This window comes from Oryctolagus cuniculus, chromosome 6 (assembly GCF_051225735.1).
Source record: "Oryctolagus cuniculus isolate XC-2025 breed Fujian yellow rabbit chromosome 6, ASM5122573v1, whole genome shotgun sequence".
Taxonomy (NCBI): domain Eukaryota; kingdom Metazoa; phylum Chordata; class Mammalia; order Lagomorpha; family Leporidae; genus Oryctolagus; species Oryctolagus cuniculus.
Window position 1 is genome coordinate 143,410,132 of NC_142872.1, and position 27,934 is coordinate 143,438,065.

Below are 27,934 nucleotides of genomic sequence, written 5' to 3' on the forward strand. Positions count from 1 at the left end.
TTAAGCCATCATAATCTAATTCCTACCTACCTCATTCATCTGTTTGTCATCTTTAAAGATTTGAAAAAAAAAATCAGTTACACAGAAATCTTCCATCCACTGGCTTACTCCTCAGATGGCTGCAACAGCCAGGACTAGGCCAGGCCAAAGCCAGGAGCCAGGAGCTTCTTCTAGATCTCCCACGTGGGTGGCAGAGGCCCAAATATTTGGGTCATCTTTCATTTCTTTTCCAAGGCCATTAGCAGGGAGCTAGATTGGAAATGAAGCAGCCAGGACTTGAATCAGGGCTCATACGGGTTGTTGTGTTACAGGCACCAGCTTAAACCACTACTCCATGACACTTGCCCTTAATATGTAATTTCTTGATATTCACTTTGCTCTATATCAGACAGGCTGTTGCTGGTTCCCACCTTAGAGACCATGTACTTTTTTCTATTTGAGATATTCTTTTCTTAGATCATTCCTTGGTTGCTTTGTTCTCAAAATGATGTATGTTTTTAAGTTGAATGTCCCAACGTATATAGGCCTTCTTAGATGACCAAAAAAGTAGCTATCACATTTATTCTCTATTGCATTATCCTATTATCTTTTCAGATTAATTACAAAATTATTTTGTTTGCTCATGCCTTTATTGTCTCTATCAACAGAAAGTAATTTGAGGCTATGGCACTAATTATCTAGTTCACCATTGAATAGATTCCATATTCCCGGTGTCCCAAGCTCTCAGAACCTGCTTGTTGACCAAGTTCTTTGCGGGGCCTGCTTGCTAACCTAGTGGAAAATAAGTGAGGAGTTTCTAATGTCAGTTTCTCAGCTAACAAGGCCAACATGGGGATAAGGAGAGCTGAAAATAGATTTTCAATAGCATAATTGAATCCAGGTACCTTCATATATTGGTGATACAAACCAATATGTTCCCCTTCATGCTTAATTCACTTTGAGTTTGGTTTCTGTCTCTTGTAGCCAGCAGAATCCTGACAGGAAAGCATGTGAAATAACTTATGAAGAGCAACATACTCATCAGGGCTGGGTTCTTATATAATGTCCATTTCCTGTCACACCACACTTCTTTCTATATTTGTCTTTAGCTGGCCAAAAAGGATTAAAATAACTTATTTGAGGACATTCAGATGATTCAGCATTGGAAACTTGAGATTTGTCTAAAAACACGTGTAGCCAGAACTTTTATTGTTATTGCAAAGGTGAATTGGTTGGGGACCTCTCCTAAATGTGATAGAGTAGTTGTGCTGGACATATTCTCCCACCAAAATAACTATAGTGTAAAAAATATATAAGGTGACTATTTAGGCACTGTACAAAAGATAACACTGCAATCTAAAGGAAGTGAGATAAGTGCTTGACATAGTGGTTAAGAAGGCAGTTTTTACCTGTTAAAGTGAAATGAACACTATGAGAAACGGTGACTTGATCAGCCCTCACCCTGACTGTTGATGAGCAGCTTAGTATGTTATCCCTCTTAGTATTTTTTTTGTTTGTTCTACTTAATGCTTTTGGTTGAATACTGTAATCAATACACAATTCTTAAGTGCTGAAACTTAACTGAAAAGTGATCGCTGTTAAATATAAGAGTGGGAATAAGAGAGGGAAGAGATGTGCAATTCAGGACATGCTCAAGCTGACTTGCCTCAAACGGTGGAGTTAGAAACATACCAGGGGATTCGAATTCAATCCCATCGAGGTGGCATGTGCCAATGCCATCTCACTAGTCCCAGTGATCAATTTCTGTTCACAATTGATCATAATGATAGGACTAAGAACCAAAGGGATCACATAAACAAGAATAGTGTCTGCAAATACTAGCTGATAGAATAAAAAAAGGTAGAGAATGATCCAACATGGAAAGTGAGATACACAGCAGACCCATAGAATGGCAGATGTCCTAACAGCACTCTGGCCTCATAATCAGCCCTTAAGGCATGCAGATCCGGCTGAAATGCCCATGAGAGTATTTCAGGCATGGAAAGCCAAGACACTCCGGGGGGGGGGGGGAACCTAAATGAAAGATCTCCATGAGTGAGATCCCAGTGGAAAGAACGGGTCAAAGGAGGAGGTACCTTTCTCTGAAGGGAGGAGAGAACTTCCACTTTGACCATGGCCTTGTCTAAAAATTATCAGAGTCAGTGAACCCAAGGGGCTTCCATAGCCTTGGCAGCTCATGACAAGAGCCCAGGGCGATTACTGATGCCATAAACAAGAGTGTCAATTTAAGTCAACAACAGGAGTCACTGTGTACTAACTCCTCATGTAGGATCTTTGTCCTTAGTGTGCTGTACATTGAGAATTAATGCTATAACTAGTACTCAAACAGTATTTTTCACTTTATGTTTCTGTGTGGGAGCAAACTGTTGAAATCTTTACTTAATGTATGCTAAACTGATCTTCTGTATAAAGAGAATCGAAAATGAACAAAAAAAGGCAGTTTATACCTACATCTCATAAGAGTACCTGGATTCAAGTTCTGATTCCAGTTTCAATTCCAGCTTTCTGTTGACATAATTTGGTCCCTGCCATTCACATGGGAGAATGGATTGAATTCTCAACCCCCAATTTTTTGGCAGGCAGAGTGGACAGTAGGAGAGACAGAGAAAGGTCTTCTTTTTCTGTTGGTTCACCCCACAATGGCCGCTGCAGCCAGCGTGCTGCGACCGGTGCACCGTGATGATCTGAAGCCAGGAGCCAGGTGCTTCTCCTGGTCTCCCAATGTGGGTGCAGGGCCCAAGGATTTGGGCCATCCTCCACTGTACTCCTGGGCCACAGCAGAGTGCTGGACTGGAAGAGGAGCAACCGGGACTAGAACCCGGTGTTCCGGTGTGGAGGATTAGCCTATTGAGCCATGGCGCTGGCTATCAACCCCCAATTTGAACTTGTCTCAGCCCAGCTATTAAGTATTTGGAGAATGGACTGGTAGACAGGAGCATGTATTTAGTCTCAAATAAGTGGAAAGACATAGAAGAGAAACATGCATGATGTGGATCACAGTCTTAGTCTTTGTGCTGCAGAATGCAGGGGGTTGGGAGGTGGAGAACCCAACCAGAGTGGGGCTCACTGAACTAAGGAGGTAGAAATTGTAATTACAAGTTTCTCAAGTGGCTGGAATTTGTAAGGCAAGATCCTGAGATTGGGAGCTAGAAGAAAATGGAGTCATGGGGTAGAAATTACACTGAGATTCAATATTTGCATAATATAAATGGAAAAAAATACTCACTAAAGGGCATTTATAGTTAGAAGACCCAACTATAGCCACCTAGAAGAAATCCTTTTGGATGTATCAACTGACAATAGGAAGGTATTCAGCAAGCAAACAGCAAGTATTAGAAAACTACAGTGATCACTATTTAGACCAAGTAGATTTTGAAACAAGTACTTTCAGAAATATTTAAATTTAAACCATAAGTTAATGCTTCAATGTTACATTTCAATTCAACCCCATGGAGTACATACTTTGCTTCCTTTCCATATTTCTAGCTCCCTTCTCCAAGAGTGAAGAGATCTGGTTACCATTCTCTAGAATGTGTTACTCTATTATTTGAACCTATACAGAGTTTAAGAGTTACTAGCAAATATCACTATGAAGAACAAGCCAAGAAGGCTGGTGCTGTGCCATGTAGGCTGAGACTCCACCTGCAGCACCCACATTCTATATGGGTGCAGGTTCATATCCTGGCTACTCCCCTTCTGATCCAGTTGTTATAGGCTGGGAAAGCATGGAAGATGGCCCAAATGCTTGGGCCCCTGCACTTTCATGGGAGACCTGAAAGAAGGTCCTGGCTCCTGATTTTGGGATCAGCTCAGCCCTGGCCATCATGGCTATCTGGAGAGTGAACCAGCAGATGGAAGACCTCATGTCTCCCTCTCTGTAACTCTACTTCTCAAATAAGTAAATCTTAAAGAAAAGCAAGTTACTGGAGCAGGAAATGTATAATTTGAACCAGAAGCATCTTGGAACATAAGGAAGTGTTCAAAACCCAATCAACCAATCAAAATCAAATTGATGGAGGTATGTCAAAGGGACAGAGGAGCCAGCTGAAAGTTTCCAGTGACCAAAGTGGGATTAATTTAACAAAATAAAGTGTTATTGTGTTGCTGTGGATTCGTTGAGAGGAGGAGCGTGGTGGGGCAAGAGGCACAGAGTCACCACACAGACTCCGGGAGTGGGGTGAAAGTGGGCCAGAGGCAAGCAGCCCACAGACTCGTTTATTTCAGTTGGTACAGCAGCTTAAATAACCAAGGCAGCCAATCTGGTTAAGGAGTGGTTTATGCCTTAACCAATCACAGCCTGTTGCTAGGCAGTATCCAAAGTCATCCAATCACAGCCTGTTGTCAGGCAGGCTCCCTTGCCATGTGGTTTGCAAAGCCATCCAATCACAGCCTGTTGCCAGGCAGGCTCCATTGCCAGGTGGGTTTCAAAGCCATTCCTGAGTAACTGATGCTCGCTTGCCAGCGGCCATCTTGGCATGGCCTTCTCATTCAACTCCCCCTTTTCGTTTAGTTTTGAGCAACGGGAGGCATGATTCTTGGCCATACCATTGTTGACCCCATTTCCATGTGGTCTCCGTATGCAGCTGTGCCTGTCTTAGGTTGTCCCCCAGGGGATCTTACCCGTCATTGACTAACCAACACTCAAAACGGGAGACCACAGGAGTGCTTGTTCAGATAGGGGTAGGAATGAGGAACAATGGTAATCAGGAATGGCATGACTGCACACAGGCTGTCGCCATTTGGGTGGCTGACCAGAGCTAGTTGGGTATAGAACAATAACGGATGTGGCTATGGGCAGTTTCTCAGGGTAGGATGATAGGGCAGGTGTGTCCGCTAACAAGGTGGACTCTCAGTCTTGTTCAGCTGGTTCTGGTTGGCTGTCAGTTGCAGGCTTGATGTTTCTGGCTGGTACCCAGATGGGCTGTCCCGCATTCTCTGGAAAGACACAAGCATATCCTAAACTCTTGGTTAGCAGAGGGAATGGTCCCTTCCATTCTCCTGTCAGGGAGTCTTTCCACCTAACCATAGGGGCTGGGGTCTGGGATGGGAAGGATCCCCAGTGTTTATAAGCTGGGATGATCTCTTGGGAATCAAAAGAAACTTGATAGTGAAAAGGACCTCAAAGCAAGCTGTGGGTCTGGGGGCATACGATTGTCTTTGTAAGAGATCTTTAATCGTCCTATGAGTTCTTTCAATGATTGCCTGTCCCTGTGGGTTGTATAGGATACCTGTGGCAGACTATGTTCCAGGATTTCAGGAAGGAATTAGATTCCTGTGATGTATATGCTGGTCCATTATCAGTCTTTATGGTTCAGGGGACACCAAGGACCAGCATGGCTGACTAAACCACCTTTATCACATTACTAGTATTTTCTCCAGATTGGACTATTGCAAATACAGCCTTTGAATAAGTATCTACCACCACATGGACAGACTTAAGTTTACCAAAGGAGTTAATGTGGGTGACATCCACTTGCCAGAGCTTATTAGGAGCAAGGCCTCGTGGGTTCACTCCTGCTTGTTGCAGTGGGCCTAATGGGGTGAGGGGTGCACAATTCTTGCAAGAATGCACTAGGTGTTTGCATTGGCTCATTGCTAGCTCTGGGAAAATCAATTTTATGTGTCTTGCTGACATGTGAAATTTGATGTAGAATACAGGCTTGTTCTAGGTGTCCGATGGAAGCCATGTTGCAGGAGATAAGATGATCAACCTTTCTGTTGCCTTGGAAAATAAAACCAGGTAACCCAGTATGTGATCTTACGTGTGAGATACCATGGGTGTTTTCTGTTCTCAATTAGCTCTTTAAGTGCTGTGAACATCTGGTCAATTGGATTATTGGTCGGTTTAAAGACTGCAAAAGGGATTGTCTTTGCTACCTGTACTGAGTATTTGCTGTCTGAAAATGTATTTACTGGCCCATCCTGGCTAAGGAGTAGAATCTTGACTATTGCCCTTATTTCTCCCAACTGTACTGATCCCCAGTGGGGCTCTACATGGATCTTATTTTTCCATTTAAGATTTGATCACTATTCCAAACAGTGACTTGTTGGTGTCCATAAACGCACATGGTGCCATGGGTATAAATTGATTATCAAGGAAAGCATGTTTTGCATAGTCTATTTCTAAGGTTTGTAACGTCTGGAGTAGTGTGTCCACTGGCAGGTGATTGTCAACCTGTCCTGGGGAATTTATCATTAAATTTGGAAGAGCATGCTGTTCTGTATCAATGTGGACAGTTCTAATTGTCTTTGACAGGCAGAGTTAGGAGGGACAGAGAGAAAGGTCTTCCTTCCGTTGGTTCACCCCCCCAAATGGCCACTATGGCCAGTGCGCTGCCCGATCCAAAGCCAGGAGCTTCCTCCTGGTCTCCCATGTGGATGCAGGGGCCCAAGCACTTGGGCCATCCTCCACTGCCGTCCTGGGCCACAGCAGAGAGCTGGACTAGAAGAGGAGCAACTGGGATAAAACCAGTGCCCCAACCAGGACTAGAACCCAGAGTGCCAGCGCAACAGGCAGAGGATTAGCCTAGTGAACCACAGCACCTGCCAACAGTTCTAATTGTGAGGACCACTATGTCTGGCTCTGTGTTAAATATCTTAGTGGCATAATATCTTAATTAAGTCCCATCATAAGGATGGCATCTACTTTGTTAACTATTTTACGACACTCGCTCCAGGCTATGTAACCCAAGAATTGAAAAGGAGTAAAATGTACCTTTTCTGTGGCAATAGACAAACCCAGGAATTGTAAGTTTCTTACTGTCTCACTTAGACCTTCAGAGTTGCTGCATTCTCGTGAGCAAGTAAGATATCATCCACATAATATATGACCAAGCACTGATCTTTAAGTGTGCTGGTCGCATGAGAAACATATCTTTGGCAAATGGCAGTGCTATTTTTCAAATCCTGTAGTAGCCTATATTTTCCCTGTTTCTTTGGTATCACAAAAATGGGCATATTGTGAGGGCTACTGGAAGGCTCTATGTGTCCCTTTTCCAGTTGTTTCTGTACAAATTATCTAAGGATGCCAAGTTTGGGTTGTAATATTGGCCACTGCTCTACCCAGATGTTTCCTCTACCAGTCAATGGTGATTGGGTCTGGCTTTTGTTTAAAGTGAGCAGTGGCCCCTAGAATTGGGGGTAAATTTTACTTGTAGGCTTTCCATTAAAGCTGTTGGCTCGTGGAGATTTGTGATCCATAGTAAGGACCACTTGCAGTTGGGAGAGCACATCTCTCCCCCATAAAGTTATGGAAACCTCAGCAATTAGTGGAAAGATGGTTCCCATATCTCCAGGTCATCACGCCTGTAACATGGCGAGATGACAATGATCAACCAATTTTAATTCTCCAACACCTTGGAGGTCAGGCCTGGGCACTGTCTTCCAATGTTGAATTTTTCTTGCGTCCCTAACTTTAGGACAGTGGCATCTGCCCCCATATCAATTAAACCCACAAAGGCCAATTTTGGCCTCGGATTGAAGATAGGCATTGACCAGTTAATGGTGGTGGGACTCCCTCTTACTTGCTGGGCTGAGGGCCACCCTGCTGGAAGTTTAAAGGCTTGGTCTTGCAATCTTTTGCCCAATGAAAGCCTTTTTTACATCTGGGACACAGCATTTTGGGCTTGCCCCGTCTGTCAGCATCTGGGCAGTTTCGCCATAGGTGTCCTGTTTCCTGACATCTAACAAACTGGAGGGTCATTAGACTTCCTTGTGTTCAGTTTGTTAATGGCCACAGTTAGGGCCTGTATGAGTGTATCGGCAGGGTTTACCTCCTTTGTGGCTACTATCCATTTAGAAAAGTCTTCATTATGGACTGGGGTGATCACAGCTTTTGCCTCTTTGGTAGCACCTTCCCAAGCTAATTGTTTGACCAGATTGTCTTGATCAGGGCCAAGCAGTAATCTTCTCTACTGCTTCCAAGACTCTGGCAAGGAAATCAGGGAGCCATTCGCCTGGGCCTTGAACTAAGTTTCTAAAGAGCTGACTATAATTAGGAGGATTTATGTTTAAGGCTCTAAGTGCCAAATCTCTGACCTGATCAAAATAGGCAACTACTCCAATGTGGGCCTGTTCATGAGGATATGCAGGTGCCGTGGCCTTTAAACATATCAAAAGGTACTGCAATTCCATAGGCAGCATTATTCCTTGCCACAGTTTCAGCCTCTTCCTCATAAGAGGCTTTCCACTGTAAGAACTGTGGTCTCGACAAACATGCCTTGAGCAGTGTAACCCAGTCAAAATGAGTTTGAAGGTTCACTGCTCATTGTATGAGCACCTGTTCAAAGTAGGGAGAGTCGGGGCCTGACTCTTGAGAAGCCTTTAAGCATAGTAAAGTCATTTATGGGCGTTGGAATCCAGGGCCTGAATTCTGTCTGCTCCTACATTAACAGCAAACATGCAGGTGGGATGGGGTCTAGCGGCTGCCCTGAGAGCCTGGGATACCCAGGGACTGCCACAAATGTAGAGATCCTCACTGGGTGGGGATGGGATGACCTTGCATGGGTTATTGTCTCGAGGTTGTCTAAGTCTTGAGGTCGTCCCACGGATATGTAGGGGGTGGCTGACTAGGCATTGCTACAATGACATTCACTTTCATTTCACCACAGTACTGTTTTGTGGTCCAAAGTAAAAAACCATAAGGCTATATTGATTTTGATTCCAAATAAAGTATGTGGACAGTACACCCTCAAGAACAGGACACACAGTGAGGGCTTCTGATAGTGATCTTCTTCCAAAGAATACAATATAGAAAGGAGGACTGGGGGAGTAAACACTGGAGAAACCCAATCAACCCTTCTGCAAGGTAGTCAGTGAATTTCAACAGTGATCAGTTATGTTGATAACATGTACTCTCGATATATGATGAAGACGTCACTTTCTCTTTGCAGTCTTCCAAGAAACACAACCAGGCTATCCATAAGAAAAACATAAAACTTGTGCCTATAGAGAAACACTTTAAAATATCTGATAAGTACTCTTCAAAACTGTTAAGATCATAACAAGATTGAGAAGCTGTTACAGTCAAGGAGTCCAAAGGGACGTAACAACTAAATATAACTTGGAATTCTAGAAGGGCTACTAGAACAGGAAAGGAAAATTAAGGAAAGCTAAGGGATTCAAATAATTATGGGATTTAACATTGTATCTATATTGGGTCATTGGTATGGTATGTGTTAAAATCAATGTAAGATATTAGAAACAGGGGAAACCAGGCTTGTGGAATATGAGAACTCTACTGTTCTTAGTTTTTCTGTTAATCTGAAGCAATTCTAGAACTTAGTGTATATTTAAAGATACCACTGAATAGTATACCTTCAAAATAGATAGTAGTCTTTCTCTAAGCTATAAAATACATACCTGTTTTCTATTATCAAAAGCAAAGTTACCAAACTGATGATTAATAATTTTTGAAAAAATATGGGGGTCCTCAAACATTCATTACATGTTATAAAAATCTATGCATAGGTTAATTTTTGCTGCAATAAGATACTCATTACTTTGCTGCAACCCTAGCCTGCGGCACTAAGGAGGAGATATCGATTTCAAAGAACCTTGTCATAGCAACATGAATCTAAAAACTGAATAAATAGGTTGATAGCAAAACTTATTGTTTGGAAGAAAGGCAAAAATCACTGGTGCTTTATGAAAAGTTTACAGGGACAATGCCCCAAATAAGTCAGCAGTATACAAATGGCTAACTTGTTTTCAGAAGGGACAAGATGATGCTAAAGATGAAGTCCACAGTAGCAGGCCATCCACATGAATTTGAAGGAAATAATCTTATTTACACCCTAGTTGAAACTGATGATTAGTAGAAACAGTCAACATTTTAACTCAGATTTGAATAAGCATTCATTTGGATAAATTCTCCTCAATGGCTGACAAAACTGTTGTGCCCAGATCACGTGCAGGAAAGATCAGAACTTTTAATGGAAAGTTGAAACAAATGGAATTGAGATCCTGAAGTACTGATTTTAAGAATTGGATGGGGGCCGGCACTGTGGCGCAGTGGGCTAATGCCCTGGCCTGAAGCGCTGGCATCTCATATGGGCGCCAGTTCGAGACCCGGCTGCTCCATTTCCTCTCCAGCTCTCTGCTGTGGCCTGGGAAAGCAGTGGAAGATGGCCCAAGTCCTTGGGCCCCTGGCACCCACATGGGAGACCTGGAAGAGGCTCCTGGCTCCTAGCTTCGGATTGGCACAGCGCCGGCCGTTGCGGCCAATTGGGGAGTGAACCAACAGATGGAAGACCTCTATCTCGCCGCCTCTGTGTAACTCTTTCAAATAAATAAATCTTAGAAGAATTGGAACAGGAGGTGAAACAAGGGTTTATCAGTACTATTCTGAAAACAAAGCATGATCAAAGCATGGCTCCAAGAGGTAGAAGTGGTTAAGTCTAAGTAGAGCAGATGGGTCAAGAGCAAAAGTCACAGCAACAGTTCTTTGGGATGCTCATGGCATCTTGCTTGTTGACTTTCTGTCCGAAGAATAACATCTGCTTATTCAGAGTGTTCTGAGAAAGTTATCCAAGGCTATAGCACAAAATCTCCCAGAAAACCTTCAGAGAGTCCTTCACCACAACAATGCTCCTGCTTATTACTCAGATAAGTGCCAATTGAGTTTGGATGGGTAATCATTAGGCTCTGACACTACAGTCCCGATTTGACTCCTTCTGACTTGTTCCCTGGTCTAAAAATCTTTAAAAAGACACCCAGTTTTATTCAGTTAGTCAGGTATAAATAACTTGGCATCATTAAATTCCCTTTACCTGTGGACTAACTGGCTGGTATCAATGGTTTTGAACCTGAAGAAGCCTATGTTGAAAAATGAAGTCCCTATTTTAATATTTATCTTCTAATTGTTTCTTCTTGAAGTTTTTGAAGTACCCTCACGTACATGTGTTACATGCATGCCTGTATAGTCTATCCTAACGTTCTCCACTAAAGGTACAAAAATGACAAGAGCGAAGAGCATACCTAATGTCTAACTTTTGCTTTTTAAAGGAGAATATAATTTAAAAGATGTTATTGGAGAAAAGAATCAAGCTCAAATACAAGATAAATATGGGGACATTCTCTTGTGGATAAAGCATTCAGAAACAATGAGGTTATATTAACAGAACATACAAGAAACTTGAAAGGACACCCACTGGTCAAACCAGTCAATATAAGTGAGGATAAGTGATTACACATTAAGTAAAATAATTGATGAGTCCCTACTGACAAACCGGATTTTTCTTGTAGTAGGATGCTACCTTAAGATCTTATAACATGGAGAGAAAGTGATATTTAAGAAAATATTGAATACTAAAATTAGTTCAACATATAATTGCATAGATCAAAGTAATTATTAGTAAGTTACTTACAAAGGGTCAAAGGGGAATGTAGACCTTAGACATTTTACAGAGTAGAGAGCTGGAAAACAATGACCAAGTGATCCAAGGTAATAGCACCAACAGTGGGATAAACCAACATCGTATGCCTCCTGATATAATGCCCTTGAGGAAGACACATTGCATATCCGCCATTTCCGAAGAAAAAGTATTTGGTTTTATTTCTTGGTTAAATTCAAATACAAATTAAGAAACACTGAAAATAATCATGTGGTCAATTCTTAAACCAGCATCAAGAAAGAAATCCAGGTCAGTGCTGTGGTGCAGTAGGTTAAGCTAACTGTGATGCCAGCATCCCACATGAGGACTGGTTGGAGTCCCAGCTGTTCTGCTTCCTATCCAGCTTTCTGGGAAAGCAGAAGATGGTTAGACTCCTGTTATCTACATTGGAGACCCAAATGGCCTTCCAGGCTCCTGGCTTTAGCCTAGCCCAGCCCAGATGTTGCAGCCATTTGGGAAGTGAACCAGTAAATGGAAGATCCATCCCTCCCCATCTCTCCGTAAGTCTGCCTTTCAAATAATTAAATCTTTAGGGGAAAAAAGCCAGGCTAAGGAGCTATTACAGATTGAAGGAAAGTAAAGGGACATGGCAAATCAATACAATGGAGGATTCTGGAGAGGATCATGGGCTACAGAATATAATATCTATAGTAGGTCTATTGGCAGAAGCAATAGAATTAGATATCACTGGATGATGTAGTACTTTATCAGTACTAAGTGTCTGGATTGATAATTACACAGCAGTTATGTAAGGGAATGTATTTGGAAGGTGGATTTTTCCCTCAAGCTTTCAGATGAGAACTTGGCCTATCCAACACTTGGATTACAGCCTTGTGAGATCCTACACAGAATCCAGCTGAATTGGCTCATGTTGTTTGTTGCAATTCATTACACAGCAATACTAACAAGCACAACCCTCACCTACACACATACACAAATATACATATATACATAGTCACATAACTGATAAAAGATGACTAACAAAGTGCTGGAATATAATTATGGAGGAAGTGAGGCTGACAGATAATCAGGATGGTTAAAATACAGTTCTCTTCAAGATGTGCTTTGTATAACACTCAATTTGAGGTGGGATTTTAGAGATAAAAGATAGCTGCCCAAAGGCGAGGAGCCAAGAGTATACACCCTCTTTGATCCTCACACACAGAATAAGACCTTCTGAGAGCACTTAAGAGGATACATTCAAAGTAGTCCTTGGAACCAGGGAACTTTTAGGACAAGTGAGAATGGAAATGGAGACAAAGGGTTTTAATTCAAATGAGAAGCTACTTAAGGATGTAACCGAATTAGATAAAAAGTTCTTGATTTTTGCTGCTTTTTCTTCCAGGGGTTCAAAATGCTTTCATGGTCATTTTTACATTTATTTTCTCACTGGCATTTCCCCATCCTTATAAGCCTAAGGTTAAAAGTTGTCACCTCTCCCCTGACCACTGGGTTTCTTTCCAGGTTAAAGGAATTTTACACTGACTTCTCTAGTCTCAGACCCCTGCCCCAACCCACCCTCACGTTCTGGAGATAATAATATCTACAATTCAGTTACAATGTGCTTCGCATGCTCTTGTCCATACTGTCATCCCAGTAAGTTTTCATTTACCCTTCCAATGTCCACAGCAGAGTTTGATTTGCGGCAGTCCTGGAGAGGAATGGTTCCAAGTGAACTCCTCTTTGCTTCTAGTTTATTATACTAACCATTCCCGATTAGGTCACTATTCACAGCAGGAAAGATACAGAAATGGAAATTTTTAAAGATTTACTTGAAAGTCAGTTACAGAGAGGAGAGGCAGAGAGAGAGAGAGAGAGAGAGAGAGAGAGAGAGAGAGAGAGAGGTCTTTCATCCAATGGTTCACTCCAATTGGCTGCAATGGCTGGAGCTGTGTGGATCAGAGGCCAGGAGCCAGGAGTTCTTCTGGGTCTCTCACATGGGCGCAGGGACCCAAGGACTTGGGCCATCATCTACTGCTTTCCCAGGCCATAGAAGAGAGCTAGGTCAGAATAGGAGCAGCTGGGTCTAGAACCGGTGCCCATATGGGATGCCAGCCCTTCAGGCCAGGGTGTTAAACCACTGCGCCACATCACCGGCCCCAGAAATGGAAACTTAATATGCTTTGAAGACTGGTAGCAAAAGTGAATCAATAAGTAAATGAATCAAAGAAACAATATTGGAATAAAGACTGGATTGTAAGTTCAGTTTTGGTCATTCAATCTTCCGGTGCATTGAGAACTGACGTTAAAGTGTTAGACATTCTTCCTGGCTTAAAGTAATGTATTCTTCCATTAGGGGGACTTACTATTTGTCATTTCCCTTTTTTATAAGCAGCTTTGAGACATATTTCACATGTAATTCAACTCTATGTATACTAAAAGTCATTAAATTGAACAAATTAGAGTTGTGCAACCATCACCACAATCTAATTGGTGTGTTCATAGTTGGTCATTTTTACTTTTTCATTTATGTATTTACCTATTCGATTATTTAGCATTTCACTGGACAATTCTTGATATAATAGGTGGTCCTGCCTTCAAAACTCCTGAGAAAACCAGACATATAAAGAAGCAATTACAATACACATGATATATCCTGTAATGGGCAAAGTAATTTGTGTTGCAAGAGGACCTTGGTGATGGGTACACAGTCTACTGATGAAAGTCAGAAATGTTTCTGTAAGAAATATGGTCTGGGACCAGCGCTGTGGTGAAATGAGTTAAGCTGCCATCAGCAGTGCCAGCATTCCATATGGGCATTGGTTCAAGTCCTGGTTGCTCCACTTCCCATCCAGCCCCCTGCTAATGTGCCTGAAGAAGCAATAGAGGACGGCCCAGGTTCTTAGGTCCCTGTAACCACATAGGACACCCAGAAGCAGCTTCTGGTTTCAGCCTGGCCCGGCCCTATCTGTCACGGTCATTTGGTGAGTGAACCAGTGGGAATAACTATCATTCCCTCTGTCTCTGTAACTTTCAGCTAACTAAAATCTTTAAAAATCTGACTTTTCCATGAATGTGTAGAGCAGTTTTATTGATAAATTCAAAACCTAAACCAAAAAACAAAAACACTCATTCACCAAGTGAACGAACTGTCAAAGTCCTAATATCTTAGTAACATAGAGGAATGAAATAGCAGTGCACACAGCATGGGATGAAGTCTGTTAATACAGGTTAATTTTTTGTTTTCAAAACGGCTCTGTGGCCATCAGGGGAGATGGGAGAGGATTGTGAAAAGGAGTGGTAGAAACATTCACAGTCATTATGGTAGTGATGACTTCATGGGTGATTACATGTCAAAAATGTATCAGATTGTGGGGACAGCAGGTAAAGCCACTGCCAGCATCCCATATGGATGCCGGTTCGAGTCCCAGCTGCTCCACTTATGATCCAGCTCTCTGCTATGGTCTGGGAAAGCAGTAGAAGATGGCCCAAGTGCTTGGGCCCCTGCACCTCATGGGAGACCCAGAAGAAGCTCCTGACTTTAGATCTGAGCAGCACCGACCATTGTGGCCAATTGGGAAGTGAATCAGTGAATGGAAAACCGTTCTTCCCTTTGTGTAACTGACTTTCAAATACATATTTAAAAAGTATCAGATTGTGTATTTTAAACATGGTCTATTGTATGCCAGTTATACCCCCAAACAGCTTTTTAAAGGGTATCCTTGTTTGAATTGTGAATCATAAGATCTATTAACAAAGACCCTGGTACCTAGTGAGTGCTGGGTTGGGTATTAGTTTGAGTGCCAGGGTTAAGATGTTTGTACTAGCATAAACCTACCTACAGTAGTTAGAGGTGTCCAGGAAAAGAAATGAGATCTGATCTGCAGATAGGCCCAGACAATTCAGTTAAGCAGCATAGTTCAGAGCTGAGAACTTGAGTTTGAGGAGTGGGAAGACCTAGGCTAGAGATTCACACTCTGCCATTTCCTAGCCCAACTCAAATGTTTTCTCCCTTCAAAACTTATACCTGGTTCTGAGTTAGTCATAATTTCTTCTGTGTTCACTCAGCTTTGTGAACTTCGGTATTTTCCCCTCACAGAATGCAACATTTTTAAATCAGATAGCAATTTCAAACTAAACTTTGTCCACACAGACAATATGATAGGGTTGCACAATAAAAGTTGAAAACAACCCAGAACTATGAAATAAAGTGGCATGCAGTCATGGGGATGATTTAAATCATGAAAAGCATATTTCATATCTGTAAGAACCATAGTTGCATAGTTACTGTTTTATTACAAAGTGCTTAGTTATAAGCATTGCAGAAACATCCAACATGAGCAGAAAATTAGAAGGTCCCTTCTTCCTACATGCACAGAGTATGGGGGTGAATCACTATGCACAATTCAGTTGCTGCCATCCTTAAGAGGGTTGCATTCAGGAGAAAATTGGAATAATCTGGAAAATGGAGGGTTCAAATATTTTATGGGTAAAAAAGAATGACTTTCTTATGAATAATTTAAGTAAATGTCACATTTAAGTAATTTCAAATAACATCTTTCTTAATGCTAGTGGAATTAGGAAAGTTTTACCTAATCACTGTCATCTTTTAAAAGCTTAGAGTTTTCAGTTCAATATAAATCTTTATGATAACTTCATCATTTTCTAAGCCTGGAACAAAGCTCTTCAATACTTTTAGACAGAATTTCCTATGTAGGTGAACCATTACACTTAGAACCTGGCTTCTTTCTTCTGGGAGATATTATAAATTCATTTTATGGATTTTTTTCCATTACAGTAGTCTTAAGTCACTAGGATTATAAAGTTTTAAAATATAGAACAAATCATATTATTTAGTCCAGTTTCTTTAAAATCTAATTTCCTCATCTGCTATAAAAAGATAATGATCAGATTCAACTCACATAGCAATTGGTGGCAATACTTGGTATAGCATCCTAGGCTCCCAAGACTCAATTTCAGTGCATCTTCCTGACTGAGGGCAACCCCACAGAACCAGGAGCAAGAGTTGAGTTTTTTCTTCACATGGTAACAACTGATTGAGAAATCGATGTAAACAAGGTGGATAGTTACTCGAGCTTTTCAGATTATTCTGGTGACTATCGTTGCCTAACAGGTTACTCTACAACACTGCAGCCTAAGATATCATTGTGTTTCGCTCATGATTTGAGTTCAGGAGTTCTGGCAGGTTTTGAATGGATGGATAGGACTAGCAGTCTGGCAGTTACAAGACTTCTGCAGCTGCAGACTTCTGAAGACTACATGGTAGGACTTTCAGGAGGACTTGCTCCTAGGTGACAGTTGGTGCTGGCTGCGTCTATGCTGGAAACCTGGCAGCAGCTGCTGGCTAGAAGGGCTTACACAGGGCCTGTGTAGCAGGGTTGTCTAAAGCAGCCATCTCCTGGTGGCTGACTATCCTAAACCAGTGGCCTGAGAAAACCACACAGAAGGTGCCAGACCTTTTCATCCCTCAAATCAGAAGTTACACAATATTGCTTCCACTGCATTCTCCTCCTCAGTGAGTTACCAAGGCAGGGTTAGACACAGGGAAGAGAGGGAACCCACTTTTTGATAAAACTTAAGGAATTGGCAGGCATGTTTTCAACTTGCAACCTGATCATGGAGAAGTCTTCGGCAACCTAGGGCATGTGATGGAATAATAGGATAAATCTGTCAATTCTATTCAAAGAGACCTTGAAAAACATCTGTCACCCTTATAAGCTACAATAGAAAACTGATTAAGAATGATCAACTTCAAGATTGCCTGGTTTCCAAGGCAATGGGATTGATATTCAAGGTAAAGTTCTAAGGAGATGACTTCTAAAGGCAAAATAATAATCTTCAAAGTCCGGAGCTTGAGGTACAAATCAAGGGCATACTATGAGTTGATGAAGTACCAAGAAAACCTTTCACTATTCCCTCAGTGAGTGTGATGAATTTTTATTGGACTATGGCGCTGTGTCAATTTGTATGGCATTCCACGGAATAAAATGCAGAGGTTGGTGGCTAAGTTTCAGATAACAGATGATGATCTCATTGCAACAGTAGCTCTTGAATGTCTTTCGGAAACAATCACCTTGGAGACAGTGGCAAAAACCTTATACAATTCTAAGGTAAAAAAGTGAATATTTTCAAGCGTCTCATTTCTGAGAATGAGAATTCAGAGCAATTTTCAAAGGCACCAAAAAGGCCCCAAATGCCTCTTAGCATTTAAAGTTATACTTAGGAAACAAAGATCAAGAGAAGCAACTAGATATTTACTGGAGAATCACAATAGGGAATTGATAGTTCTTTCCACCTCCAATTTCTTAACCTTTCAAAAGATATTTAGAAGTATGTTGGAAAATATAATGGATGTTGTTCAACATAAGGGAATGAATTCTCATGCTATGAGGAAAGGAACTATTTGTAACAGTCAGAGGTTCTGGACTGGAACAGAAAAGCCAAGCTGGCCTCAATCACATACATAGGACATTGGTGCCAGCTCTGCGATGTGACATCTTGTTCCTCCTATATTTTGGCCTCAGCAGTAGAAAAATGGTCTGCCAAAGATGTCCATTTTTCAGTCCTTGTGACTTTGGCAATATGAATCTCTTGCTTCACATGACAAATGAGACTTTGTAGAGGTGACTAAGTTAAGGATCTTGAGATGGAATATTATCCCCAGTCTTGCAGGTGGGCCAAGCTGATCATAAAGGTCTTAAGAAAGAGGCAGAAGATCCCGGGTTAAAGGACAGGTAAAGATGCCAGCAGTGGTCAGATCAATTGATGCCAGGAGAGGGCACCAGCCAAGACAAAAAACACCAAGGCAACAACAACCACCACCCACACCAACAGCTACCTGTGGAAGCTTCAAAAGATGTGCAGATGGGTTGTGCCTTGGGGCCTCCATGAAGGAACGCAGGCTTGTCGACATTTTGCATGGTCAAGCATTTTGCAGAGTCCATGTAAGAGGGACTGCGATTCCACATTTTGATGGGTAACATGACAGTTTCCTTGCTTACTGGGATGGGAGGAATTTGTGGCCATTAAAAATGTTGGTCTCTGGATTTGTGAAGTGCTTTATGTGAGTGGCTTTGTGCTTTGACAACCTTAACCTTTGGATTGAATCTTAGACTCATCTTTAATGTCCAGATCTTTCAGATCTTCATCTTTCAAATATTCCATGTTGTCTAACCAAAGCACCATCCAGAATAACTGAAGCTGTGGTTGATTATGAGTTCTTTCGCTGCCTCCTTTTGCCTTTCTTCTACTACCAACTGCTGTCTTGTTCTTTTCCTTTGCATCACTACTTCCAAATGAACTTCAGATTGCTAAGCCATTAGAACATCTGAAATACCGAATCTAAAGTGCTTTGAAGTCCTTTCCCTTGGAGAAAGTTACTTCATGTGCACTTTCATGTGGTACATGGTTTTTATGACTCAGTTTGAAGATACTCATTTGCAAGAAATGCAATGCCTACTGCCAAGGCCAAGAAGCAGGTGTTATTAGACATTGTTTCCTGTGTATTTCAACTTGAAGGATGGGACTTAGAAGACTTAAAGAAGCAGAAAGAACTCCGCTCAAAGTACAAATTTGCATTTTCCTTCAACTTTCAAGTGAGAAATAAGATACTTTGGAACTCTCACCTCATTAACAGGATGTGTAGGTAAACACAAAGTCTGCATTTGGATACATTCAAATACAAGAACTTGCAAGTAGATCTGGGGAACACAGTGATAAGAGAATGTTACTTTCTTGCCAAAAATCATTAAGATGAAGTTCATAAGTTTTAATTGCCACATTTCAAGTTTGTATTGATCCAAGAAGACTGAGTTTCTTAAATAACTTACTATGTTTTATGCAATGGTTACATATTTTACAAATTGGTTTTGGGTTGAAGCCCACAAGAAGTTTTTCCGAAGTCAAAAGACAGACATTCAGACAATGTTTGTGGCCAGGACTGACTAACCAGCAAGAAATCTTAGAAGGGCATGATCTTGGAATGGACTTGCCATAACCAGAGGCCTCATCTTCCAGCTAACAGGTTCCAGAAACTGGATTTTGTTTCCAGTAACTTTCAATTTCTTATCAGCTATCTTCCTTCTTGGTCTTAGCGAACTTGACCACTGAATTAAAAGGCCATCCTGCTAGCTTCCATCACAAAGGATGAGTGTTTGAGGTGATGGATATGCTAATTACCCTGGTTTGATCACTACATATTCTAAACAAGTATTATAGTAGCATACTGCCCCATAAATGTACACATTGTGTCAATTGAAATTAAGAAAATTAAGATGCAGTTGGTAGCACATAAGAAGGCACTCAGAGGCATAGGATTTAAGTAAAGATTCTTAAGGCTTCTGATGCCATGATGGAGATTAAATATGCCTACTTCCTGAAAGCATTCACCTGCTTAAGAGCTAAATGTCAGATCTGCCAGATTCGGGAACAGGTAGATTCCTTCTGTTTCCATGTTGCTAGACAGTACATCTCAACTTCTCTATGTCTTAAATATGTCAATATTATTGAGTAAGCCATAGCATAGTGAAAGATTAACAAATGCATGCCGTGTGTCATTACCCTTCCTTCCTAAGCAACTGCTCACTTGAAAAACACCTGTTTCCCACTAAGTCTGCTGGGCATTGCACTCCAGGCAGGAACTTGTAATCCGAGTTGATCCATGAGGTGAATTATAGCAGGTTGGCTCCTCTGGGGCAGAGGCTCTACCTAAGGGACCTAGGACACTACCCCTGTCTCTCATTAGGTGCTTATTTTCTTTTACTATGAATACACTCAAGTTCTATTTCTGTAATGACCCAGGCAGCAGATCCTCATGATCCAGTTTTTTCTGTTCAAGGATACTCACAGCTGCAGAGTTTCTCCACAAATGTGTAATCCCAAGGGAAAGGAAAGCTTAGTGTGTTAACACAGGTTCACATTCATTATACTTGTGTTTTCTTGTCCTCACTAGATCTTAGGCATCAGGAAGAAACTGCTTATTTTGTCAACTCTTAGCATTCACACATTGGAGCTCAAACATCTAGTAAGGGCCTATGGAAGAACTTCAAAAAGTTTGTAGAAAATGAAGAGTTGAAGTCTGTGCATAATTTTTTGCATAATATGTATTTTCACTGGCCTTTGAGACTCCTATTTCAGACAGATTCTTAAACCTCCTAGCGACAGTACTCAGATGGGTTAAACCTCAGGCTGGAATTCTCTTAGCTTTTTGCCAGTCTCATACCTAACTGTGCTTGAGAGACCTTGTGTTCATCACAAGAAGGCTCGCCTGCTAATATGTCCTGCATCTACCCTTATTGTAGCAACTATCACCCATCTTGATTGCCAAGTCCCCATCTTTTCTACCCGAACTGTAGGCTTTTGGCAGGGCCTGAATACATCTTATTTATGGTTGCATCCCTAGTGCTTAGATCATGGTGGGAACTACACACACTGAAGCAAAGGGATGAATGAACACACACAGATGTGGCAGAAACAGGGGTTATTAGAAGTAGCTTTGCTGACCTGTCACAGTCTCAGAAGCAGCTAAGACTCCTGGCTCCCAGGCATGTTTAGGGCCTTCAAACAGTTGTTGGTGCAAGACTTTCAGGCCACCTTAAAGTGAGTTTGTCATTTTATGGATCCATTTACTAGAGCCCTATAGGAGAGTATTCAAAGCCACCCACCCTGGCAGTCTTGAAGTTCTACAGCAGCATCCACGACTACAATTAGAGTTGAAGAGGAGACAGGGGTCAGTGGCCAATCAATAATCAATGCACCTTCTCCCCCACCCCCCTTGCTTGGAAAACTTGGAAGAATGCTGAACCTGGCAGCAAACCGTGGTTGATTTTAGGCAGTGCACTCCTGCCATCTAGTGGTTCCCTCACACTTTCCTTATGCGCATTCTGCAGAAGTGGATTTCATATTCTGAGAACCCAGGAGGAGAACCAAGCCGAGGAAGGCAGACTTGAAACGGTGCTCCAATACAATAAAAACCACCTAGAGGATCACAGTGCGATGTGGGTTCTAGTATCAATTTGACTTTTGAGATCATCTTGAGGGGAACTGAATGTAATGTGAGGTCTAAGTCTTGCCTTCACAGTGCCAGTCTGTCACAGTGACCGTGAGATTTGAGAACTGGCTTTTATTTCATTGGGAAATAGGAAGTGATTTACTTTTATCACATATTGAATGTCTTTCCCCCTGTCCTCCCAGAAAATTCTAAATGTGCACAGACATCACCCAGAAATAAATTTACCCACATACTAGTGAACTAGAGAACCACAAAACTGAAAGAAAAAAATGCTAAGCATGTTTTTTTCTGCTCAGCACAGGAGTGCCAAACAGCCAACGATGACACTGCTGAGGTTTAACAAAGAAACGTCTTGTGGAGCAGGACTGACAATGAATGACAGTACTCCTGCATTGGGTTCCTGAGAGAAGTTGACTTTTTACTTTTTTCTCCTTTCATGGTACCCCTAAGGTAGTTCATTAAGATATTAATAGCCTCTGTCTGCTCTAGGGTGGTGAACTGAGACAGACCCAGCTGCACAGAACACATCAATGTTGCAAGTGACACATATCTCACCTGCTCTTCATCTAATGCCTGAGATAACTGGTTCTGAAATGATTCTGAAGCCAGCAGAGCTGCCAGCAACCCATCCCTGTAGCAGCAACAATTCTCACCCCCCAGTTCCAGAGACAGAATTCCTCAGGCAGGAAACACTCATGTAAGTAGGAAGGGGCTTCAGAAGACTCATGGACAATGGAACCAGGAGATAGTGTGCAGGGGCAGGTGCTTGGTTGCAGCAGTTGAAATGCCACTTGGGATGTCTGCATCCCATAATCGAGTGTCTAGATTTGAATCCTGACTGCTCCAATACCAGCTTCCTGGTAACGCACATCCTGGGAGGCAGGTGATGCTCGAGTACTTGGGCTCCTGCCATCCAGGTGGGAGACCTGGGTTGAGTTCTAGGCTCCTAGCTTTGGCCAGGTCCAGCTCTTACTGTTGCAGACATTTGGAGAATGAACCAGTGGATGGGAGATGTCTGCTATTCAAAATAGGAGATTTGAGGAAGTAGTGCCCATGATTTTTGAAGTCCCCTTGTGTACTTTATATTACATAATGTTAAGGGTTCTCTTGTACATTAAACTTACATCATGACTCAATAACCAATACCAAGATGACCACAAGGACCCTGCAGGGTATTTTAAAGTTGGCTTGCTAATGCTTCACTGTTGTCATATGACCTTCAGCTGACGCTTGCTAACATTTACAAATCCCACTTAGTCTTTTCACAAGAATCCTCTTTCCACATTGTGAAGTGGGTTTGTTTTGCTAAATGTGCAACATTTAGAAGGTTAGAGACTACCTGTTTAAGCTCAACTGGTGAACTAAAAATGTTATAAAATTTTCTTGTGGGGAAAACCCTATCCAAGTATTTGATGTGTTAAGGTCAATTGCTCATTTAAAAATGTGAAGTAGCTGCTTTGCAGAGTGGACGCAGCTTTGCATCATGAAGAATCACCTTCACATTGGCAATGCTTCCGAGCAACACCTGCGTTTAGTATACAGGAGTACATTGACCTGATCGTTACAGATTGTGTGTAGAAAGTCACTGTATCTCTAAAATACACATTACATGTCAAAAATAGAGGCAGGTACTGTGGTGCAGTGGGTTAAGCCACTGACTGGGACTCGTGCATCCTCTATCAGAGTGTCTGGTTTGAGCCCCAGCTTAGCTCCTGCTTCCAGCTTCTTGCTAGTGCACATGCTGGAAGGCAGGCAGGAGAAGGCTCAAGGGATTAAGTCTGTCCGTGTCACTCAGGCAGGAGATCCAACCGCAGTTCTAAGCTCTGGGCTTCATCTCAGCCCTGGCTGTTGCAAGCATCTCCCTCTCTGCCTTTCAAACAAACAGAAGCAAATAAGATGTTTCAATAGATACATATTTAAAAAAAAAAAAACAAGGGATACATGTTGCTAGGCCAATTAACTACTCTTTCTGGAGCAAAGAAAGTATGGACTATATTCATGTTTAAAAGATACTACTCACAGTATCTCAGAAGCTTCGTTTAAGATAATTCACCTCTGCCTTGCGGCGCCGGCACACGGGGTTCTAGTCCCGGTCGGGGCGCCAGACTGTCCCGGTTGCCCCTCTTGCAGGCCAGCTTTCTGCTGTGGCCAGGGAGTGCAGTGGAGGATGGCCCAAGTCCTTGGGCCCTGCACCCCATGGGAGACCAGGATAAGTACCTGGCTCCTGCCATTGGATCAGCGCAGTGCGCCGGCCGCAGCGGCCATTGGAGGGTGAACCAACGGCAAAGGAAGACCTTTCTGTTTCTCACTGTCCACTCTGCCTGTCAAAAAAAAAAAAAAGATAATTCAACCATTTCTTCCAGGGCAAGAAAGTGGTTTGTCTTTAATTTTTTAATGAATATAAATTTCCAAAGTACAGTTTATGGATTACAGTGGCTTCCCCCCCTCCCCTCTCACTTCCTCTCCCCTTTCATTCACATCAAGATTCATTTTCAATTCTGTTTATATACAGAAGATCAATTTAGCATATAGTAAGTAAAGCTTAACAGTTTGCACCCACACAGAAACAAAGTGAAAAATACTGTTTCAGTACTAGTTATAGCATAAAAAGGGAAAGATCCAACATGGGAAGCGTGATACACAGCAGACTCAGAATGGCAGATGTCCTAAACAGCACTCTGGCCTCAGAATCAGCCCTTAAGAAAGTTTAGACAGCTTATTCCTAAAGAGCTATACTGCTAGTCATAAAACAGGAACAAATAAATTCCAGTAAAAATATAGATTAAGATTTTCAGAGAACTACAAAAAGCACACAGCAGCTGGTGTTGTGCCATAGGTTAAACCACCACTTGTGACTTTGGTATTTCATTTGCATCCTGGTTGCTCTACTTTGGACCCAGATCCCTGCTAATTCATGAGGGAAAGCAGTGGAAGATGGTCCAAGTGCTTGGGCCCCTGCACCCAGGTGGGAGAACCCAGTTCATGGCTTCTGGTTTCTGCTTGGCCCAGCCCTAGGCTGTTGAGCCCTTTGTGGGAGTGAACCAATGGATAGAAATGCTCCCTCTTTCTGCCCTTCAAGTAAAATAAGTCTAAAGATAAAAAGAACAAACACCACCTAAATAACATACTTTGACTATGGCGAGACTTTAGGCTCCTGTTAATTCTGCAATAGGGAGCAATTAACAAATAGCTTAAATATATGGCTGTACAAAAGTGATTAACAGTCAGGTGTGATATTTGAATGGCATTTTATGAAATGGAGGACAAGATAGTCCAAGAATCAGAAATATGCTTCTGCCGATTCTGGCCACTTGTCCCTCACCTCTGATGTCTAAGTCTTTGATTGTACTGTGCCCAGCCCCATAGGTCATTCCTAGCGGTTAACAGGCCAATTCACACTTGAATCTAATCTTCATTACCTAATAAGCTGTTTGAGCAGATTACTAATGATCTGTGCCTGCTTTCCTTATTTGTAAAGGAAGATAGGTTAGAAGATGCAGTTTTTGTAAGACATGCTATTGAATATCAGGCGTTCCGTTAGTTTTACCAAGTCAGTCACAACTTCCAAGGACCTGGAAGGCAACAAAGAATAGACTCTGACCTGGACCTTAACATCTATTTCCAGCCAGCTGATGGACAAGTTGTAGAAAAGCTTCCTTGGGCAGCAAAACAGGTCTACACCCACTTACTGTCAGGATCCCTGTCAGCTGTGGCAGAGGGCTATGTAAGTACATGAAAACATGAACTTTAGTAGCCTGCAATGGAAGAGTGAAACAGATTTAGAGACTGCAGAAGCAGGAACTGCTTAAAGAAACCCTTGAAGTTATTGGAATGCTGGACTCAGTACTTAGATGAGGGACTCTACCCTCTGACAAGCTAGCTATGCAAGTTTGATGTTGTAACCTCTTCGGTGGTTGCTTAATCACCTGTAGGATGGAGGTGACACAGGTGCTACCACTTATTCCATGCTTCTAATATGCCAGGCACCTTCCTCCATTTTAACTCCCCACAGGGTTACATCAAGATGAAGGCACTGTTGCTAAGGTTCCCAGTACATAAGCAAGGAAACTTGTGCTCAAAATAGCGAGTTCAAGGTTGCACAGACTTAGGGAGGTTGATCTGAAACCTAGCATTTTAATTCTAGAACGTACTTGCCTACAGATAGCTACACTGCTTTGAGTCAGAAAACCCACGGTTTTATTTAGCTTTTTGTTTTAACGTTTTCTTAGCTGAAAGGCAGAGACAGGAGTCCTCCATCCCCTGATTCACTCCCCACATGGCTGCAATAGCCGGAGCTGGGCCAGGCTGAAGCCAAAAGCCTGAAGCTCCATCCAGGTCTCCTATGTGCATAGCAGGTGTCCAAACACTTGGGCTATTCTCAGCTGCTTTCCTAGGCACATTAGCAGGGAGCCAGATTGGAAGTGAAGCAGCCAGAACTTGATTCTACTTTCATAGAGGATGCTAGCATTGCAGGCAGTGGTTTAACTCACTCTGCCACAATGCCTTAGTTCAGGTTCTATTGCTCATTTGCCTTAGTGGACCTTGATTGTGAGGGTTCTGGACTAGAACTAGGTTCTTCGTAGTTTATCTCAAATACCCCTACTGGTCAGTTTTGTAATAAATTTCTAGGGGTGGGGCAGCACTGTGGTGTAGCTGGGGTAGCCACTGCCTGCAATGCCATCATCCCATATGGGCACAGTTTCAGGTCCCTACTGTTTCACTTCCCATCCAGCTCCCCACTAGTGCACTTAGGAAAGCAGCAAAAGGTGGCCTAAGTGCTTGGGCCCCTGCTCCCACATGGGAGACCTGGAAAAAGCTCCTGGCTTCAGCCTGGCCTAGCCCCAGCCATTACAGCCACTTGGGGAAGTGAACCAGTGGGTGAAAGATCTCGCTTTTTCTGTCTCCCTTCTCTGTAACCCTGCCTTTCAAATAGAATAAAATCTTACCAAAAAGGGGAGGGGGGCTTCTAGGAACACAGAGGTCAGAGATTGCAAAAGCTAACTATTGATTCAGGGGAAAACACTGGTGTGATTACCAACAGGTGCCTGCCAAGGGCACAGCTCACACTTGCCATCCCTAGAAGAGGCAAGGACCCCTGGTCAGTGTTAATTCAAGGATTCTAGCTAAGAATTACCACGCTTTACTTGGACCAGACCCATTCCCAACTCTCCCCCAGAATCTCCCCAAACCCTCTTCACTCTTTAGGTCCTTCTTCCCTATGCAGACTCTCTAGTTAAGCAAAATAGCCCCAGCTACTAGGCATTACTGCAAGTGAGTTGTTAGCCCGCTTAGACCCTCAACAGTTTGAGCTCTTTGCTACCACAATTCAAGTTGAATTAGCTTCCTCAAAATACAGGATTGACTAGGAGGGTGTTGGAGTAGCTCATACAAGAGCTGAGTGTCCAAACCACAGGCAGGGGTACTGCTAGGATCTGGCAGAAGCTGGAATTCAGCCAAGATCTTGTCTCTCAGGCCAGGCCTTTCTGTCTCCCCGCTTCTGTCTGTCCAATGCTATGCTTTGCTATGCCACATAGTGTGGATTTCACTAGAAGGGAAAGACAACCTGTGTCTGTTCCCAAGTTTTTAAGCATCAGGGAAAGAACTGGGAACTATCCTGTCTTGAGTGGCCCCTGGCTCTTTATCTTGAATTAAAAAGGAATTCAAGAAAGAAAGGTAAGCAGAAACTTACTTAAAGCAAAGTTCACACTCAGGAACTGACAAACACAAGCAAACCACCTCCCCTCCCCTCCCAAGATAAAGGAGCTGTGCTTAACAAGGGCAGGGCCATCCTTTTATAGGATCTGGAGGCAAAGGGCGTGGTTCTTGGGCGTGGCTTAACTGAATATTCAAATATGATGGAGTTTGGGGCGGGACTCTAGTACCACCCATTTCCTTGCCCGTCCTTAGAAATCCCAGCAGCATTATGGCATCAGGCGCTTGATGGGAGTGGAGCGTGTTCACCATGGTAGTTTTATTATAATGAGATTATAATGAACTAAAGGTCATAGCAGACATTCACACCCAGCTGCATTGGGTATTCTTTTGCCCAGCATCAGTTGTTAAGCAGTAAAACCCAAGCAGCTGTGGTCTGCAGAGAAGGGAATGGGATTTGGGTGATGTAGACAAGGGTGCAGCATCTGTGAGTCTGCAGCATGGGTGCTGGCAATCTCAGACTCTGCTGGCTGCTTCCTTTCCTACACTACATCTTTTGATCTATAGTGGAAAGGAATGAGAAGCATGGTCATATCTGAAGATGGACCTTCTTACAGGACTTTGTGAAATAAAAATTGGGAGAAGGGAGGGAAGTTCCCAGAAGAAAGGGGGAAGAAGAGAAATTAGGGAAACCAAATGGAAGTTTCTATGGAAGAAACGACAGGGTAACACAGTACATATTCATTATGTCTTTTTTCTTTATCAAACAGATCAAGCATGATATGAAACTTTATCATCTGTAGAACTAGGATGATCCCCCCCCTTATTAAGATCCAGAAGGACAGCAACTCAGATACTTTAATTACTTTGATTGTGGAGGTGAAGGAGAGCCTTGCTTTTAAGCGAACCTTGCATTTAT

General features: G+C 42.4%; 1 long non-coding RNA gene across 2 annotated transcripts in view; it reads right to left on the minus strand.

Moving 5' to 3' along the window:
• The window catches only part of LOC149126318 (uncharacterized), a 60,340-nt gene extending 33,208 nt beyond the window's left edge, over positions 1-27,132 (minus strand). Inside the window, exon 1 of one of the 2 annotated variants that reach the window (XR_016235891.1) lies at positions 27,053-27,132. This is a non-coding gene — a long non-coding RNA (uncharacterized LOC149126318). The remainder of the gene's footprint in view (positions 1-27,052) is intronic. The other variant, XR_016235892.1, reaches the window with a different exon arrangement.
• Positions 27,133-27,934: the final 802 nt, after the last annotated feature.